At 47.4% G+C, this 19,979-nt stretch overlaps 1 protein-coding gene across 2 annotated transcripts in view; it reads left to right on the top strand.

Moving 5' to 3' along the window:
• Positions 1 to 19,979, top strand: part of LOC147747793 (flavin-containing monooxygenase 1-like) — a 534,466-nt gene that overhangs the window by 471 nt on the left and 514,016 nt on the right. The gene's annotated exons all lie outside the window — the stretch shown is intronic.

Below are 19,979 nucleotides of genomic sequence, written 5' to 3'. Positions count from 1 at the left end.
TGTATTAAGGCAGATTAGAATTTTACCTATTTGGCGACATTTTTCTCAAAATGTATAGTTGCAGGGTCCAGCTTCAGGAGCAGATTTCTTTTTGAAAACATTTTTTTGACAGCCAAAATTAATATTTGGAGAGGATGTGGCCTAACTGCTAGGGTAGTCGACCTCAATTCTGGGGAACCGGGTTCGAGTCTAGCAAAAGACTCTCAACATCTTGTGATTCTGGGCATATCAATTAATCCCCCTATGCCTAAGAAAAATGAATGTGTCCTTATGTAACGCAACTAGTGCTCATGTAAATCTTTCTGATACCTAATACCTTCGGATAAAGTTTGTGCTAAATAAAACTTCGGAAAAATACAAAAACCTTATTAGTCATTGATTGAATTATTACCTTTTCCTACAGTGAAAATGTTGCTTGTTAGTCATCAATTAATCAGCCAATAACAGCTATGTGCCTTAGTGCACACATTCTGATAAGTTGCATTGGTGGCATCACCTTGCCGTACACAAATGTCTGGAGAAAAATGTGCAAACACATCCTTTGTGCTAAAAGGGAGATGACTGTTGGTGGACAATCACTCTTTGTGGATGAATATAGGTAGTCATTTAAGAGTGGCTATTTACCCAGCTGGCAGCCAAATAGTGCATAATCTCTGCTATTTATCCAGTGGCCGGCAAAATAGTACATTATCTGTGCCGTTTAGCTTGCCACTGGCTAAATAGTAGAGATGATGTACAATTTGACTGGTGGCCAGATATATAGTGTGAAGGCGGTCTTTATCCGGCCTTGATGAAAAAAGGGATGACAAGCAATAGTTTTGTGGTAGCCATTTTGCAATGGGTTTGCAAAATGTGTGAGGCATTTGAATGTAAGTGCATACACACACGTACAATCGTTTGTACAAAGGTAGTTTTGTACAAAGGTAGGTGCATGAATTAGGCTAAGCTCTTTACAGGTGACAACGACTGAAAAATCACTTGTGAATAAAACAGTTTATGCTTTTTTAATATTCAATCAAGAAATGTAGGAATCAAACTTTTATTTCAGGAGCGTCAGTATATGGAACCACAGATATTTTGTGCTGCAGTCTAGAAAAATGTGAGTGTCTGCAATGAATAATGAGTATGGTTTTAAAGCATTGTACATAAATGTTTTATTTATTCATGAGAATACATTGATTTTTTAATGTTTGTGATTCTCCTTTTGATGATTGTTAGGGCTCAACTTTTTTTGGGCTTCTTATGGAAGGCCTTGAGCTAGCTTTAGGCTTTGTTTGAAGGGAGGTTGTGCCTGCCTAGTGTGGGAAAGTGGCTCTATATATACTGGATCAAAGTAAGGTACAGTGTGTATAGAGTCCACCACCCCCAGAGATTTGGCAGAGGCTAACGTTAGATATAACCTTACTCTCTTAAGTGGTAGCACAGTAGTAGGACAGTGTAAAGCATTTTTTGTACACACTGTCAGCAAATGGTCTCACACACTCAAGAACTGAACTCTAGGCCAATTGTTTTGTATCAAAAGATATAGTTGTTTTATTTTAGAACTAACAAGGTATCAAAATAAAAATTCAGGTTTGTGCTGGGCTAAAATATGCAGCACCAAGGTCTCTCCTGATAACAGGTGAGTAAATCGGAATTCGTTTTTCGGCTGATTTTAGGTGAATATTTTAAAACTCCAAAACCACACATAGAAGAATTTCAGAGTGAAACCAGTCAATGTTAGCCTATGGAAGAAAAGTAAAAACCCCAAAAACTGATCAAAGGAATGCACAACCAGAACAAGGAATAGCTCAGGAAAAAGGAATTGATACAATGGAGTCAGGCAACTCTCCAATAGGAGAAAATAAAGTGTATGTCAAGGAACTGGGAAATATACTTTACCAATTTATACAAACTAAATCTAAGCCGCGAAAATCGGGAGCAAGACCCAAGTGAACTGGAGGAAAACACTAATGACAATTTAGCCGCTGCTGCACGTTAAATAGAACAGTATATAAAGATCGCAAGGTCTACAGCCGGTAACTATCAACATATTGCCTTATTAGATGCAATAGGAAGAATTTTTGTGGCAGGCATATTGGATCATCTCAAAGACTGTGCCTATTCCACAGGAGTAATCCTTTTTAATCAAGCTGGGTTTCGCCCAAAACATGCTGTAACTGATAACATTGCAGTATTACAGACAATCATAGATAAATACGTGGTCACAAAATCACAGGTTGTTTATGCTGTCCTTGTTGATTTTGCAACAGCATTCGACAGAGTGGATAGACCTACACTCTAGAACAAGCTCAGAAACCAGGGAATTCCATCAAATCTCCTCCACATAATAATATCACCCCATACAAAACTTGGTGTCAAGTTTAAATGGGAAAAGAGAAAGGTCTTACACATCCAATAATACATCCAACAGACTAAGGCAAGGTTGCCTCTTGGCTCCCCTACTCTTCTCGTTATACCTTAGTGACCCACCAGCATGTTTTTCATTAATAAAATTTGAGACGTTTGAGCATGAATCTACAAAATATATATTTAGCCAAAATCTGACTACTATTTTCAAACTATTAAACTGTACAATTGCACTTCTGAAATCATGGACTCCTGCACAACTAAAGCTTCTTTTAAAACATCTAGCGCCGAGGCTAAGTTTGACTTGGAAATTCAACATTGTTCTAATCTCCATCACTACGAACTTTATGCCGCCTCCATTGAGAATAAACAATTACAACATTATACCCACTTCACTTTAAAGCATGGAGTCCGGTGCTGTATTACACTTTTACGTCTCAGGATACTGCCTCTTAAGTTGTTGACATCTAAATGGAACTTTAAAGAGAACATTACTAGTGAATGTGAATTATGTAAAGGAGGAATCCAAGATCTAAACCATGTCTTATTTATATGTCCAAATCCCATAGTAGTAGAGGCCAGAAAGTGCTATTTTACATTAATACAGTTCAGATACAATAGCTTATCAGTGGAGAATTGACGTATGTCATGTAAATCTCCAGCAGACAAATTTGTTTGTCATAGTCTGTTTACATTTTTTAAATCGTTTTAAAAATTATATTGAAAAATTCATTTTAAACTGTAAATTTTAAATGTTTTATCAGAAAATTTGTTGTTCTCAGCAGAGAACGAAATCAAATAAATAAAATTGAAATTGGATGGCCTGAACAAGGGTGTTCAAGACTAAGTGGGCACGGCAGAGCAGAATCAGAAAGGAGGGCCACAGTCAAGAGTATCAGGACAGGTTTGAAGAGGACCAGAAGAACTAGTGCAGGGAGAAGCAGGTGGACTAGGGACATAAAGAGCAGGGACCAAATGGGGAACGATTAGATGGACTAGGAGGACAAGAATAAACAGGATAAGGAACAGGTTTGGGGGAACCAGAGTGGTCACAACCAAATGGACCAAAGTCAGAAGTACCAAGTGAATAAGGATTCCCATGAACTGGGGTATCAGGACTAGGCTGGTGAGCATAAGGGGGTTAGGACAACCAGATCCACAAGGACCAATGGGACAAGAGCAGGACCAAAATGAATAGGTTCAGCCCAAGAGGCTGAAAAAGGAATACCAGGACCTGTGGACACATTAGCAGATGGATGACTACACAGAGACCAAGGCAAGGAGGATAAGGATGACCCAAACTAAGAAGACCAGATCTAGGAGAACCAGGAGGACAGGTTAGGTGGAGAACAACCCAACAGACCAGCAGTATCAGAGGGAGGATCTGTAGTAGCAGGATCAGGGAGTCCAGGAAGGGCTAATTCGAGAAGGAATGGGAGCTGGGGCAGGTAGATGAGAGTCGAAAGGGCAAGAACTTGGAGTGCCATATTCAGGAAATCATTATCTGGATGACCGAACTGCTTGGATGAGGATAGGGAGGACTTGGACCTGGACAAGGAGGAGGACCAATGCCAGAAGGCAGAGAAGCACCTGGAGGAGAAGAGAAATGACCAGGAGCAGGAGGACACCTATGCTATTCTACACCACATGTATTAGGATATCCCTTTTATACACTGATGTTATGTATGCTTCTTATGCTACACCTGCCCTGTGAAAGGGAATAAAAAGTCAGAACTGTTATACTCTGATACCTGAGGGAGAGCAAATTCAGTCTGATACTGGCATGGTAACCTGAGGTTGGATCAGGTCTCAGAGCACTGAAACTTAGCAGAGGGATCTAAAGGTGGACGGGTTAAAAGGAGTGTGGTCTATGGAGAATGGTGGAAGGGGTTGAGAAACAGATGGCTGAAGTGAGCAGACATGGTTAATAGCTAACAAAGGGGGGATCAAAGGGTTCTGCCAATCAGCAAAGGGGAGCTCAAGATTGGAATATAAGAAAGTAGGTTTGAGCAGATGAGGGAGTGATGGAGGCTCCAGATAGATCATCTCAGGTGGAATAGCCTAAAGAGAGATTCTTAGTGATAAAAGGCTCTGATTGCCAGCCGTGAAATCACTGAGAACCAAGGACAGCAGTGATAACTTCAGCAACAGACTAACGGTCTGTGATACTTTAAGGGCTAGATGAAGGGTGGTGGAGATACATATGTGGTTAAGTGTTTGGAAGGCCAGCAAAGAGGCTATGAGTGTCAAGACTGGTAGAATAGTCAGTGTGACTTTTAGACCTTTGAGTTGACATTCCATGTGTGTGTGTATTTTTTGTGGATATGTACAAGTGTGTAGTAGTAAGACTCAGAATGTGATGACAGTCTATGTGCATGAACCAGTGGGATGCATTTTGCATGAAATGATGGAGAGCAGCTGCAACTTCCCTTGACAGTGTAAGTGTATTGATTGCATCTTTGTGGCTGGAAGGTGGTGGATCAGACATTGAAGTAAAGAAGGATGCACAAAAGGCTACTCAAAAAAAATCATGAAGGTCCTTTTTAGCAAAGGGCTGCTCATTACTTCTTCCGGTGTTCTGTTTCAGTAATGGCAAGAAGATGTTAGGAATGAGGGGTAGGTTGAAGGTTTCTCTTGTTGCAGGTGACAAAGCTTCTAAGCAGGGGTTCTATTTGTCATGCCTGATGACCATTCAGGAAGGCTAAAGGCAACCACTTGCTGAGATCTCATGCTTTATTGTGTCCTTCTTCTGGATACTCTTGCTTAAAGCAGCGCTTCTTCAATGAGACCCATAACCTAGTACAAAGGCTGTGTCTGAGCTACAACCAGAAAATGACTCCAAGCCCTAGAAGCACATCGCTCCAGGAAGGAGGGGCAGAGAAGGAGGAGGGCTCATCAGTGCTATTTAGCACGCAGCAACACCCTGCCGTGCAAGACGCACCATCAGGGGACTCCAAGACCCAGAATCCCATTGCTCCAGGAAGAAGGGGCCGAGAAGGAGGAGGCCCCACCAGTGCTAATTAGAACACTGCAACACCTGCTGTGAGGGACGTGTCATCTTGGGACTCCAAGTCTCAGAACCATATCACTCCATGAAAGAGGTTCTGAGAAGGAGGATGGCCCATCAATGCTATTTAGTGCGCTGCAATACGTGTTGAATGGGGTGCGCTATCGGGGGGCTCCAAGTCCCAGAACTACATCGCTCCAGGAAGGAGAAGCGAGAAGGAGGAGGGCCCTCCAGTGCTATTTAGCCATGCTTCTCCCCTAAACATGGTGACATTGGTGTATTCCTGTTTGGCATATTTGTCTCACTAGTAAGTCCCATTTATAGTGGTATAACATGTACCCAGGGCCTGTAAGTCAAATGCTATTAGTGGGCCAGCAGCACTGATTGTTCCACCCACATAAGTAGCCTTTCAAACCTGTCTCGGCCCTGCCAGTGCAGGGCCAGTGTGTGCAGTTTACTGCCACTCAGTTGTTGCATTCAAAACTACTTACCAATCCTCAAACTCTCCTTTTATTACATATGTCACCCCTACAGTAGGCCCCAAGTAGCCCTAAGGTCAGGGTGCAATGTAAGTAAAAGGTAGAACATGTGTGTTTAATCGTTATGTGTTCTGGTAGTGACAAACACTCACATTTGTTTTTTTACTACTGTGAGGTCTTCTCCTCTCATAGGCTAGCATAGAGAATTCCTTAATACCCTTTTAAGCTGTAATTCCTGATCAGAGAGGAGTAGCTTTTTTATGTTGCATATCTTTGGAACAGTAATTATAAGGCCTCCTTACTGGTGTAGTTGGATTTAACATTACTGTTTTAGAAATAGCACTTTTAGAAAGTGGACATTTTTCTGCACTTAATGCACTGTGTGTCTGAAAGCCTGTCTCTAATACAAGTCTGGGGTGTGTGACAGCCACCCTTTGTGCATACCCTCTAGACAGCCACAACACAGGAAGGATAGGTGTGTCTTAGTACCCATCTACATACTTCAGCATTCTGATGGCCTTGCCTGTCAAAGGTCTGATTACTCCCCACAGGTAGCCTGTCAGACAGATCTGGGTTGAAAGGAATACTTGTTAATATGTTAATATGTTAAAATGTGTTTATATAGCGCTCGGCTACTCTAAAAGAGTGTCCCAGCGCTTTCCACATAAAGCTACAGTGTATAACAACATAACAAGAAAAACAAGAGCCCAAGAAAAAGAGAAGAAAATCCACCTAAGCAGAAAGATTAAAAAGCCAGGTCTTCAAATTCCTTCTGAATTGAAGCAGATTGGGAGTGCTGCGAAGTTCCAGTGGAAGCGAGTTCCACAGCTGAGAGGCCTTGAGGCTGAAAGAGCGCCCCCCAATCCGGGCCTTCCTCACGTGTGGAACCACGGGCGTAAAAAGGGATTCCGAACGCAGTGAGCGGGCAGGGCGATAGAAAGCCAATCTCTTCTGTAGATATCCTGCGCCTGAGTCAAACAGAGCTTTATGCACCAGCGTCAAGGATTTGAACATAATCCGCTTACGGATCGGGAGCCAGTGCAGCGACCGCAGAAGACCAGATGCCCGTGCGCGTCTATGCAGACCAAAGATTGCGCGTGCTGCAGAGTTCTGTGTCACCTGCAGACGCTGAACCAAGTAATCTGGAAGACCCAGGAAAAGAGCGTTGGCATAGTCTAACCTGGATCCGATAAGCGCCTGCACCGTGATCCGTCTATGCTCCGCAGAAAGTAGTGGAAGAAACTTGCGGAGCATTTTCAGAACGCCGAAACAGGTGCCAGCCAGGCCAAGAACATGTGATCTGAGAGAAAGCTTGTTGTCAAGCTTAACGCCAAGATTTTTGGCCACCAAGGAAGATTGTGCCGGAGGACACATGGCGGCCGGCCACCACTGCCGCCAGTCGGGATCGGTGACACAGCCAAAGAATAGCACCTCCGACTTACTGGAGTTGGCCTTTAGACTGTTCCGCTGGAACCAGCCAAAGACCATATCCAGACAGTCCCGAATTCTCTCCCCATCAAATGGCTGGTCTTTAGCACATGTGAAAATGAGTTGCGTGTCGTCGGCATAGGACACGATCTGGGCTCCGTAAGCCTCCACCGCTGCCGCCAGGGGGGACATAAAGATGTTGAACAATGTCGGGCTCAACACAGATCCCTGTGGAACCCCAACTCCCAATGGCGGCATCTCGGCAGAGCTCTGGGAAACCCAGACAGACTGGCGGCGGCCCTCCAGAAAAGATGAAAACCATCTGAACACCGTCCCCCTTAGGCCGATGTCATGAAGCCTAGCGAGAAGCGCCTCATGAGGGACGGTGTCGAAGGCCGCCGACAGGTCCAACATGACTAGCATGGCCTTGCCACCCACATCCAAGGTCTCCCTGATGATCTCAGAGACCTCCACCAACGCCGTTTCCGTACTGAAGTTCGGACGGAACCCGGATTGGGACGGATGGAGCAAGTTGTTAGATTCTAAAAAGCTCGACAAGACACCATGAACATGTTTCTCGGTGATCTTAGCCAGGGCCGGGAGCAGTGAAATTGGCCTATAATTGGCCAAGACCTCGGCATCAAGACCAGGCTTTTTCAGGAGGGGGATCACCATCGCCCTTTTCCAGGTGCGAGGGACACTCCCCTCTCTCAAGGAGGCATTGAGGATAGGGTTGACCAGGGGATTCACCACTGCCGCCATCCCGGCCAAAAATTTGGCAGGGCAGGGGTCAAGCGGGGAACCAGATTTGAGACTGGCCAGCAGGGCCCGGGACATATCACTTGAGACAGGTGGAAAGTCAGCCAGTACTGCCGTAGGCAGGGACGATGTTCCAAGTCCTGCCCCGGGGCCACAGCAGCCCTCCACAACGCTCTCCGAGAAGGAGGCCTGAATAGCCTTAATCTTGTCGGTGAAAAAAGTGGCAAGATCACATGCCCACGCATCCGAAGAGACAGGCGGGGGAGAATAGGAGGAAGGGGCCGTGAACTCCTTCACAATCGTGAAGATCTCCTTACAGGAGTTCGCCGCCGACTCAATCCTCCTGGCAAGATATTCCCGCTTGGCACCAAGAATGTCACGATGATAGGCCTTCACCGCCGATCTATAGGCGAGTTTGGCCTCCCCATCATATTGAAGGCGCCAGGCCCGCTCAGCAACCTTGCATTGACTGAGAGCCAGACGCAGCGCCTCCGTAAACCACGGTGCCGACTGCCGTATCACCGAGGACCGGGGGGTCACCCTTGGTGCAAGATCATCTAACCTCTCAGTCAGCCATAACTGCAGGGCCTCAGTGTCTCTTTCCGGATCCCCCGAGAGGGGACAGGGATGTTCCGTGAGCGCCTGCTCCAACATATCTGGCGTCACTCTGTGCAGCGCTCTCGAAGCCGTTCTGGGCACCGTGGGGGCGCAGATGTCAGACCGCCCATTTTCCAACACGGAAAACCCAATCAAGCTGTGATCCGACCAGAGCACCGGCCGTGTTTCGATGTCAACAATTGGGACAGAAGAGAACACTTGATCGAGGGTATGCCCTCTCTCATGTGTGGGCCCTGACACAAACGGTGTCAAGCCAAGCGGAGATGTAATATCCAGCAATCTGGCCCCATTCGGATCGTCCGTGACATCGAGAGGAAAGTTAAAATCGCCTGCCAGCAAACAATGCTGTGCAGAAAGCGCCAGCTCCGAGATGGCTGTCTGTAAATCCTCCCAAAAGGAACCCACCGGGCCAGGAGGGCTGTAAACTAGCAGACCCTTAAGTGCTTGAACTGGAGACAGTCTGAGCGTAAAGCCCAGGGATTCAGAGCCCTCAATGGAGTTAACAGGAAGGACAGAGCAGGAAATGTTCTTCCTCACCACCACGGCAACTCCGCCCCCTCTACCCTTCGCCCTGTCTTGGCGGAAGATATTGTAGGATGGAGGGATCGCAGTAAAGATGTCCGGATTGGACGCCAATCCGGACTTGTGCACTTCAGAGAGCTTCTTTGAAGTTACTGCGCATCAAAGGCACTTTTGGGTATAAGTGCTGGGTCTCTGACCCCATCAAATCAGGTACTACTGGACTTGTAGCTGAATCTCTCCAGAAAAACGGCTTTGCTGCTAAAAGGACTCAACTGGACTACTGATCTGGAAGACCTGCTTTTCTGTTTGTTGCCCGGCTGTCTACTGCTCTCTGACTCTGCTGAAAGAGAGCTGGACTCTGCTTTTCCTCCAATGTATCTCCAAGGGATTGTTGGCTTGCCTCCTGTTGCTTCAGAGTGAGGGATATCAAAGTCTCTACCCATGCTCCTGTGTCTGGCTCACTGGAAGTAGTCCAGATACTTGCGACATGGATTTGAACGCATCTTCTTTCTGCGTGTAACAGAACCAGCATGGCATTCTTTGCCATATCTGAAGAAAAGCTTTGAACCATTCAAACATTTTGGACCTCTAGACCTCTATTTAGGGGAGGACATAACTTGTGTGATTCGCTTTAGCGGAATTACATGGAGCAACAGCAAAATCAAGCAGAATTACTCGAGGAGCATAAGTCATCATTTACACGTATTTTCATAGCTCAAAATGCACCCACTCAGGCCATGAAATCACAGAGTTTGTTATCTCAAAAGTGCTTATCATTATGCCCAAACCTCGTTTATGAATTGGATTTTTTGTCTGACTCATAAAAGGACATTGTGAGCTGCAAATAGAAGGGGGTCTTTCCAATTCAGAATGAAATGCATTGCTATTTTATGACTGTAGTTGTTGTCACAAACCATTGATGAGCTAATGATCCCCTAGTTGGGTGGTAACTCAGTCCAAAGGAGAAGGTGTCCCCTTCGGAGTCCCTTCCGTTTGGGAATTATGTTGACTACCTCTGGAAGGAGAAGTTTTACGAAAGAGAAAACAATTTTTTAAAAGCAGCACTGTTCCTTTAAGAAATACAGGCTGCTTTAAAAAAATTGCTTTCCATTTAAAAATGCAGTCTTAGGGATGGCAGTGAGCTGCTCCTTGCAGGTCACCATACCTGTGATTACAGATAATCACAGAGGGTCACACATTTGCACCTGCCTAATGAATATTAATTAAGAAGGTCATTCTGGATCACCCCTGCGATTAAGTACCTAATAGTTCATAGGTTGGTTTTCCAAAAATTATGTGTGCAATTTGTGAGCAACAAGGGGAATAATGAAGTTTCTTTTCTTCTTGTAAAGCCATTGGCCAAACAGCACATCATTTCTGCTATGTAGCCAGCAGCTGGCTAAGCAGTGACGTTTTTCTGCAATTTGTATAGGCATTGGTCATACAGTGTAGAATCTCTATTATTTAGCCAGCGGCCAGCTAAATTTAAACGTTTCCTTGCTATTTTGAAGACCACCGGCCAAATAATAAATCATTTGTAGCCAGTGAAAGCACACAGGCGCTTAATTTACAATCTCTCTTCTGATGCATCTTTTTAAGTTGACTGAGACGCCAAGGGAGTTAGTAATAATAAAACAATGTAATCTTCATGAAGCCCATTTGACCACACAATAGGACAAAGAATCAGTGATTGAAGTTAAGGAATTTATTTCCAATTAATAGTCAGTCCAATATATATGCATGGCAGGAGAATATTAAAAAAGTACAAGATTACAACTGGCATACAGAAATACCGCAATCGGTTGAGCCTCAGTAGGATAAGATGCAAATTAATCACAGCCACAGCAATACAAAAACCAAGAATTAGAAACGGATGCTCCTTAAAGAAACTCCAGTTCTCTCTCCTAAACATGAATATGTTCTAAAATCATCTAGTCACGGTTCTATAATTCTAGAACGGAGTCTCAAGGAAATTAAAAAATGCGAGAAGGTGCCAGCATAGTAAAGACTCCTGTAGAAGTCTTCCAGAATTGAAATAGGTGTTTATTTTGAATTGTCAAACTTGCAAGAATAAAAAAAGCAGAGAGGTCTGTACCTCGAAGAGTCTAAGGAAATCTGCTCAGACTCCTAGCTGTGTGAAAATTAAAACAAATAAAAAACGTCAGTAACATTTGCATATCCTCCCACCCCACCAGGAACCAATCAGTTCACTTCTTGTGGTGTGCATATGCAACATCCTTTGAGTTTTCCATCCAACAGAACTTGGACATTTATTGCAACTGTGAACATCCCTCTGTTCCTGATACTTGATGAATAGGAGGCTTCATGTGATCATTAGGTCTTCACAATTCTTGCCAAGATTTCTCTTCTCAGACCTTACTATCAAGAAACTAATACAGACAACAATACTCCTTTCTCTAGCTAATGAAACCTTGAGAACACACCTTCAAAAGAAAAAACATGCTGAGCAAGCAAAGTACATTTAAAATTCAGGACCTTTAGTGAATATATGAATATACATGCATACATATAACTTTCAGAATACCCGCAAATGTAAAATAATGAATGCAAGTTTACATATACAAATATACCTTGAAATATAAACTCAAATAATGAATACATGTAAGCATTTTGAAATAACAGTAGTGCACACGTTTATAAAGCTTCAGTTTCTCAATAGTTGCAATTCATCAGTGTGTTTAAATGTTCACACACGTTATTATTATTAACGAAAATAGGAAGTATAATGTCAATATATAAAAGTGAAATTGTGCAATGATAATGTGCAAGGGATTGATTGAAAATTACGCAACTCCACCAGTGGCCAAGTAAATAGCAGAAAAAAATAACTATTTACCCGGTGTCTGGCTAAATAGCTGCTACCAAATGATTTACATAACCAGTGTTACTACATTGCTCAATTGAGCATTCCGGCTTTAAAGCTCCTGAGTGAGTCTGGATTGTGGGGGAACTGTGCAGGGGGGGCCCTCAAGGTTTTCTCCCTGCTGCCTGTGATTAAATATTCTTGATAGTATTCACCCAGCAAAGTGAGTTTCAGGAATAAATGCTTATCTGTTGTATGTCATAAGTGGCCCCTTCAACCAAACTGATGCTTTAGTGACCTCCACAATGTATCTTGGGTAGGTCTGAACAGAGTTTGTGGAGTTCTGCTACACTAAACTCCGCAAAGTGACAAAAAAACTTTGCCTGGTTTAGAGTTCCGCAAGGGGCAGACTGCGTTTGGTCACGCTGTTCACATTGATTTGCAGCGCCGGGTGCTACTTCTTTTCTGCCGCTCAAGTAGATTCTCTATTGAAGCAGCAGCTCTCTCAATAGGAAGGGAAAGTTTCCAGGCCTGGGCGGAGCTCGCAGAGTTTCACTCCACGGAATTCCGTGGAATTTCTCAAAAACACTGCAATATTCCGCAGAGTTCTGCATGCCGATGGCGTAAAGCTCGGCCACCCTAAATATGAACCATCAGTGTCATCATATGGAGATGAAATGAGCCTGCTATCTATGTTGCCAACTATTGTTGGCCACATGACGGCGCATCAGTCATGATGACATTTCATGTTGTGGAGACGGAGGTTCCGGTCTCAAAGCTTGCCCCTGAACTTTGTCCTTCTAACAGGCACTACCTGGTGTAGTAATGATGATTACAACAAAAAGTCACCCTTTGAGGCCTGGTATGTTCGGAGAAAATAATTTGTTCACAGAAAAGAACGTCCCCTGCAGCTGATGAAAACAGATGCAATAGGTGAAAAGCTCTTAAAAGACGAAATTATGAGGCAGGTTTGACTAAATTAGGTGACAATAAATTCAAATGATGCACCGTAAAGCAGCACATTTTGTTATAGTATTTCATTATTTAGTCATTTACATGTTAGCACTGTAAGAGCAAAGGTTTCAGCTTACTGTACAGCCATGATGTGACAGAGTAGTGATTGTAGTGACCCAGAGTCAGCATTCTAGTGTTGTCTGTATGCCCTACACTAAACACCCACCCACCACTGATGTCACTGGTCGGGTGACACAGTTCTAATAAAAGAGGCCGAGCGCACGTGCTCTGGGCCAGTTGTACCCTGTAGCTACTGGTGTCTGTGTCAGTCACTCTCTAGTATGAGGGCCCAGGGCCCACAACACAACATTGGCGACGAGGAGGGCGGACGCTAGCCACGCGTGCCGCAGCTGAACTCCCCCGGGAAAGAAGAAGGGAACTGCCCATGTGCAGGGCACCCCCTGGGGAAGCGGCGCCGGCCGCCGAGAGCCCGCGGCGCGTGTGCTGTGCCCCGGGCCTGAGGATCCATAAGGAGGTGACCGGGAGTCCACCCGCACCTCCATGCCCAGCGTGAGCCTCCCGGCGTGAGGAGACAGTAAAGCGGACCGACCAGAACCCACCTGTGCCGGCTGCAACCAAGCGCAACGTGGAGGCGTGGCTCGAAGTGCCCAGGAAGCAGCGGACCGACCGGAGCCCACCCGCGTCGGCCGCCAATGAGGCCCCACCGTGTGGTGACCGAAGCGGAGCCCACCCGCGAAGTGCAAAGGCCCGTCGGCCGAAGGTAGGACCATGCCGTGACCAGCACCGAAAGCGGAGCCCACGCGCTACGAACACTGACCATACCCCAGCAGTGGTAAGCGCGCCAGCATCGCCCGTAATTAAGCAGGACTGGCGGAGCCCACCCGCGGCCTGCCTGCAGCGACGCGGCGTCGGCGGCAACTGCCCCGTAGCAAAGCCAGGCTCGCGGTGCCCACCCGCGGCCTGCCTGCAGCGCCCCTCCCCCGCCGCGTGTGTGAAGTGCGGCAGAGGGGTGAAAGACTGTACCGAAGAGCGGCCGCAGCGTGAAGGGAGCTGCCAGGTGCCTAATAGGGAAAGCGGAGCCCACCCGCATGGAAATGGCGCCCTGCCGGGCGAGACACGGTCTAGCCTGAACCTGCCCGCAGTGTAGGCATTCCAAAGAGGCGCTGGGGGAAAGCGGAGTCCACCCGCATAGAAGTGCCGGGATCGTCAACGTCCCCAAAACAGGGATCGCCCCGCACGACCACACATGACCCTAGCTCCCTGCTCACGTGAGGACTGAGAGAGGACCCACAGGCAGGGGAGGCGAAAAGCAACGGCAGCATGGTCGCCGCCGGCTAAGGGAATCTGCCCCACCTCCTGAGACCCGGGCGTAAGGAATAAACGCCAGCAAGCGGCCAGCGCCGCCAAAATAAACTTTCAGGTGTGCGCGAGGGCACTGGCTGCGAGAGTGCCCCAAGAAAAGTGCCCCCAAGAAGACAAATAGATGGAATAATGCCGGTGAACCCGGCAGGACACGGAGCATCCACTCCCCTTCCTTCGTGCACGCCCACGGAGGTGCCTCACCCTCCGTCAGCAACACATGCAAGACGCCTGTGTCCTCCTACCCCCTAAGGTGAACAAATACAGGAAAGGGACTCACCAGGAAGACAGCGTGAAGTCCAGTTCCCAGCGTGGCTCCAGCCTCCGGTACAGCCCGGGAGAAGCCGACTGAAAGTAAAGAAAACATGGGAAGAAGGTAACTGCAAGGCAGGCTGCCGTTGAATCCAAGCTAATTGCCACACCGCCATCTAGTGGACTGAGGCTGGAACTGCAGCCACGAAAAGGGAATAGAAACAAGCCCGCGACAAGGCAAAAACACAGAGACAGCACAGGGCTGGATTGACAGCTGCAGGCAGCTGAACGACAGTGCAAGAACGCGCCAGCATGGTGTCAGGCCACCACACAACTGCCAAGGATCAAGAGACAGTCCCAGGCTGCTGTGACCTACAGCAAGAAAATCAAGGCACCCCCACTAAAGCACAGCAGCACACAAAGAAAAGCGAAACATGAGGTGACTGTGCATCAACACAAACCACAGTGTTCACAAACCCACCGTCACTGCCCAGTGACACAGGACAGCATAGAACTGCGCAGAACGTGCCAGAAGAACAAGAACACTGCCTCACCAGCAGCGTGGGAACGCGCCAGAAACAAAGCATTGCGCAGGACCGCGCAAGGAGTGAAGGAACTCCACACCTCAGGACCGAACAGCACTGCGCAGGAACGCGCAAGGAGTGAAGGAACTCGACACATCAGGACATCACAGAATTGCGCAGGACCGCGCAAGGAGTGAAGAAACTCCACGCCACCATGACCAAGTAACGCAGGGATCGCGTCCTCGGAAACCTGTCAGTAGGTCACAGCGAAGATGACTTGCCAGAAAGTCACCGCCAGATGCGGACCAGTCAGTTGGTCGCCCGGAAAGAAAAAGAGAAGATGACCAGTCAGTTGGTCACCCGGAAAGGAAAGGAGAAGATGACCAGTCAGATGGTCACCCGGAAATAAAAGGAAAAGATGACCAGTCAGTTGGTCGCCCGGAAAGAAAAGGAGAAGATGACCAGTCAGTTGGTCACCCGGAAAGAAAAGGAGAAGATGACCAGTCAGATGGTCGCCCGGAAAGAAAAGGAGAAGATGACCAGTCAGTTGGTCGCTCGGAAAGAAAAGGAGAAGATGACCAGTCAGTTGGTCACCCGGAAAGAAAAGGAGAAGATGACCAGTCAGTTGGTCGCCCAGAAAGAAAAGGAGAAGAGGACCAGTCAGTTGGTCGCCCGGAAAAGATAGGAGAAGCTGACAGTCAGAAGATCATGACTGCAAAGACATGCCAGAAGATCAAAGGCATAGTAACTGAATAGATCAAGAAGAGGTCCATGGACGGGACCCGGAAGAGGTTTGATGACACCGACCCGAAGTGAAGGAGCGATAGGAAGAAAGGTGCGATGCCTGGTTTGGTCATTGGAAGAAGAGAAGGCGTGTCCTAAGGGTAGGACGCAACCAGGGAGATTCGTGTGGAGTGCACGCCACACGGAGATGGCCTGGGTGGTTGAAGAAAAGAAAAGGGACCGACCACGTCGTGAAAGGAATGGTGGAGCAGAAGGGTAGTGAGTGCCACGTGCCACCAGAAGATCAGGGGAAGAGAAGAGGTGTGTCCAGTCAACACACACACCCATCAGAAGAAGATGATGACATGCACCAGAACACCGGAGTGCCGCGGAGAACAAGGCTTGGCATGAACACCGGCGGCACAAGTCAAAGATATCCACCTACAAGCCATCCATCCATGTGGTGATCGCAGAAGAGGGCAAGTTTGGACTGTTGACAACAATCTACCTTTGGGGTTGAGCGGAAGATTTGGATGGCGAGAGTGCTCACACATCCGGCTGAGGAACTGACCACTCCACACCAACCTGTGGCAGCCCAAGAAGCAAAGGCCTCAAGGGATTCTGGTGGCAGCAAGTCCCGCAAGAGAGACAGATCCACGACGGTGCATCTGCAAGACCCACTGAGAAGGAAGTTTCACGTGCAAGAAAAGAGTCAACAGCGTAACCTTCAGGTGGAACTAGGACACAACGTTGAAGATCGTGGAGCGCCCCGCTCACGGCCCGAAGGCTATGGTGGAGCAACATGACCGAAAACACCAGTCCAGTGGAAACCTGGCAAAGAGGTCCTCCCAGACATCTTGTGAGAGAGGAATACCGGCGAGAGGGGCATCCTAGTGAGAGGGATGTATGCACCTACTCCTTTCATCTGCCCAGAAACACTTTGAAGCCTGCCCAGAGACATCACCAAGGACCAGGACTGAAGAGGAGAACCGAGAAGAAAACAATACTCCGATTATGTCACCCTTCTCTCTAACTACCAACTGTCACCAGTGGTGCGAAGCAAAGGCAAGACAGAGAACAATGTCCAGGCGGCGCAGACAGAAGATAGGACCCGCCGAACAACGGCAAACCATGTCACAGTAACTCATGAGTCCTGAATGCAGTAACTACATCATCTGCGACCTGCAATCCACCAAAGAGACTCACTTCAAAGCACAGAGTCCAGTGTTATTTTGTATATACATTTTTCTTTCCCACAGGTGGAACTTTGTCGTTTGTCGTGTGGTTTTTGGGAACTACACCTTTCTCCCATAGGTTGGACTTTGTTTTGTTTTCATTTTCCCCCAAGTTTGGGAGGGATGTAGTGACCCAGAGTCAGCAGTCTAGTGTTTTCTGTATGCCCTACACTAAACACCCACCCACCACTGATGTCACTGGTCAGGTGACACAGTTCTAATAAAAGAGGCCGAGCGCACGTGCTCTGGGCCAGTTGTACCCTGTAGCTACTGGTGTCTGTGTCAGTCACTCTCTAGTATGAGGGCCCAGAGCCCACAACACAACAGTGATCTCGTTGTAGCTCCCAGTTCTGGAGGCACACACCGACCTATGAGTCCTGAAGGGCCTCCCTTCTTACTTCATCAGAAACTCCTGCTCTGAGACAGCCATCTGGTTCCTCAGGCCCCACTAGTCCTGCAGCTGGAAGGTGCGGCTGCCCTCCCCCTGCTTCCCGTCGGCTTGAGGCCTGGGTCTTGCTGTCCATGAGTGCTTTCCATGCATGTTCACTTTAAGTTTTGGCTATGCAACATCACAGGGAGCGTCACCAGTGTGTTAAAGAACAAGCAAAATCGCTTGTAAAAAAACGTCCCAATAGACAGGGCAATCCGAAAAGTAATATTGTAGCAGCCAGCAGAGTGATTTAGGATGAAGGTGAGTGCGCTGAACCGGTAAACTCTGCTCTGCCGGTGGTAGGCGGAGTTGTTGTTGAAGGCTGTACCTTACTAAATCAATTTTGGAGGAGGTCTGGGGAAGGATGGAGGAGGTGCAGTAGGTGGAGGCTGATGAGAAGTAGTAGAAAAAGGGCCAGAAGGTGGATCACCAGGAGGACAGGGCGACCAGGACAAGAAAAGCCAGGACCATTGAGACCTGATCTAGGAGGACCAGGGTTACCAATGCGGGAAGGGACTAAAACATATAGGCGATGAAGACCAGAACAAGAAAAACTCAAACTAGGGGTACCAGGGCAAGAAGGGTCAAGCGGGCCGGGAGGGTCTGGACCCCATGGACAAGGGCCCAAAAGAACAGAAGCACCAGGGTTTAGACGGAACAGAAGGTCCAGGACCATCATTATGAGGAAGTCTAAAGGGCCAGAAGAATGAGAAAGGCCAGGGCCAGGAGTAGTCCCAGGCAAACAGACCAAAGAAGATCAGTACCAGGAGACCAATGGACAACATGAGCCAGGTTGACCAGCATCATGGGAATTAGGAGGACCAGTGCCAGAGGGATGAGGAAGAGCAGACCCAGGAATACCATTACTAGGGGGATCATGACAGAGGGGAAAAGGGTGAGATTGACAAGAACAAAGTGGAACAGGCAAACTAGGAGTACTAGAAGGGCTAGGATGGACTGGAGCAGGAGGACTGGCAGACTGGGCTGGCTAGGGAAACCAATGCCAGTGAGACCAGCACCAGAAGGCTCAAAACCAGCACTGGAAGGCCTGGTACACAAGGATCAGGGCTAAAACCACAGGAGAGCCAGTAGCAGAAGGATTAGGAGCAGGTAAAGCAGTGGACTAGATGAGGACCAGGAGGACCGATAGATGGCGATTAGGGTGGAGGATGAAAATGTCCAGGAATGGAAGTGTTTGAAGCAGGAGATCCAGGATTGAAAGGGCTGGCGGAGGCAGTAGTACATAGGAATGAAGAGCAGACAGACTAGGAAGTAGAGGGCCAGGATGTTCCTTGACTAGAATGGACAGGAGATCAAGGAACATCAGAACTAGAATGATCAGTGACAGGGTAAGTTATTGCAGAACCATGCAGGCAAGGAGCCGGAGGACAAGAGCCAGGAGGATCAGGACTAGATTGAAGAGGATTATGAAGATCAGGACCTGGAGGCCAATAACCAATATGTCAAGGATTATAGGATAAGTATAACAGGGGCTGGAAAGACCAGGAGGGGTAGCAATATGAAGGGCATCCAGAAGACCAGATCAAGAGGACAAAGTATAATAAAGGGATCATGATCAGGTGGACCTGAAACAGGGCTAAGAAGGTCAGGAAGATCATGAACAAGAGGACCAGTGCGGCCTACAAGTGGAGCAGAGCAACCATCGCAAGTAGCAGGACCAGGGTGAGGAGGATCAGATGTAAGAAGGACAATCAGAATCTGGGAGACCAAGTGGACTGGACAAGGGTGACCAGGAGAACTAGGACCAAAATGACCAGGCTTAGGAGGACCCCACCAAGGAGACCTGGATCAAAAGGACCTGTATCAATGGCTGCAGTACAAGTAGAACTATATGGAAATGAACATATCCAGGAGAACCAGGACAACACAAACCAGGAGGACAAAGACTAACAGTGCAAGGCCACAAGAAGCAAGATCGACCGGGACCTGCAGTACCAGGGCTAGGAGGCTGAGAGTGTAGAGAACCAGGAAAAGGTAGCCAGGACCAAGAGGACCAAAAAGGAATAGGGCTACATTGGACAAGACTAGGGGAACCAAGAAGGGACATGATGTCCGAAATGCAAAGTTTATTTTAACAAACACATTAGCACAAGAAGGACCAGGATGACCTCAGACCAAGACTAGGATGGCAGGTGGGTCAGATACAAGAGAACTAGGAACAGGAGAACCCAAACTACAAGGAACAGGCCCAATAGGATCAGGGGCAATGGGCACAGAATCTCGAGAAGTACAAGGAAAATAAGAATAACATGACCTTGGCCAGGCGTGCCAAATTGCTGAGACCAGGGACCAAGGAACCAGAGTCAGAAGAAAAAATACTAAAAATATAAGGAAACAAAGGACTAGGGGGCCAGTAATATCAGGGCAAAGAGGATCAGGGCCTTGAGAAATAGAACCAAGAGGGCCACGGCAAGGAGGATGAAGACCAAGGTGATCAGGATGCCAAAGCCCGGAGGTCCAGGCCACAGGGCTAG

Source organism: Lissotriton vulgaris, chromosome 1_1, assembly GCF_964263255.1.
Source record: "Lissotriton vulgaris chromosome 1_1, aLisVul1.2, whole genome shotgun sequence".
Classification (NCBI taxonomy): Eukaryota; Metazoa; Chordata; class Amphibia; order Caudata; family Salamandridae; genus Lissotriton; species Lissotriton vulgaris.
This window is presented reverse-complemented; position numbering and strand designations above follow the sequence as displayed.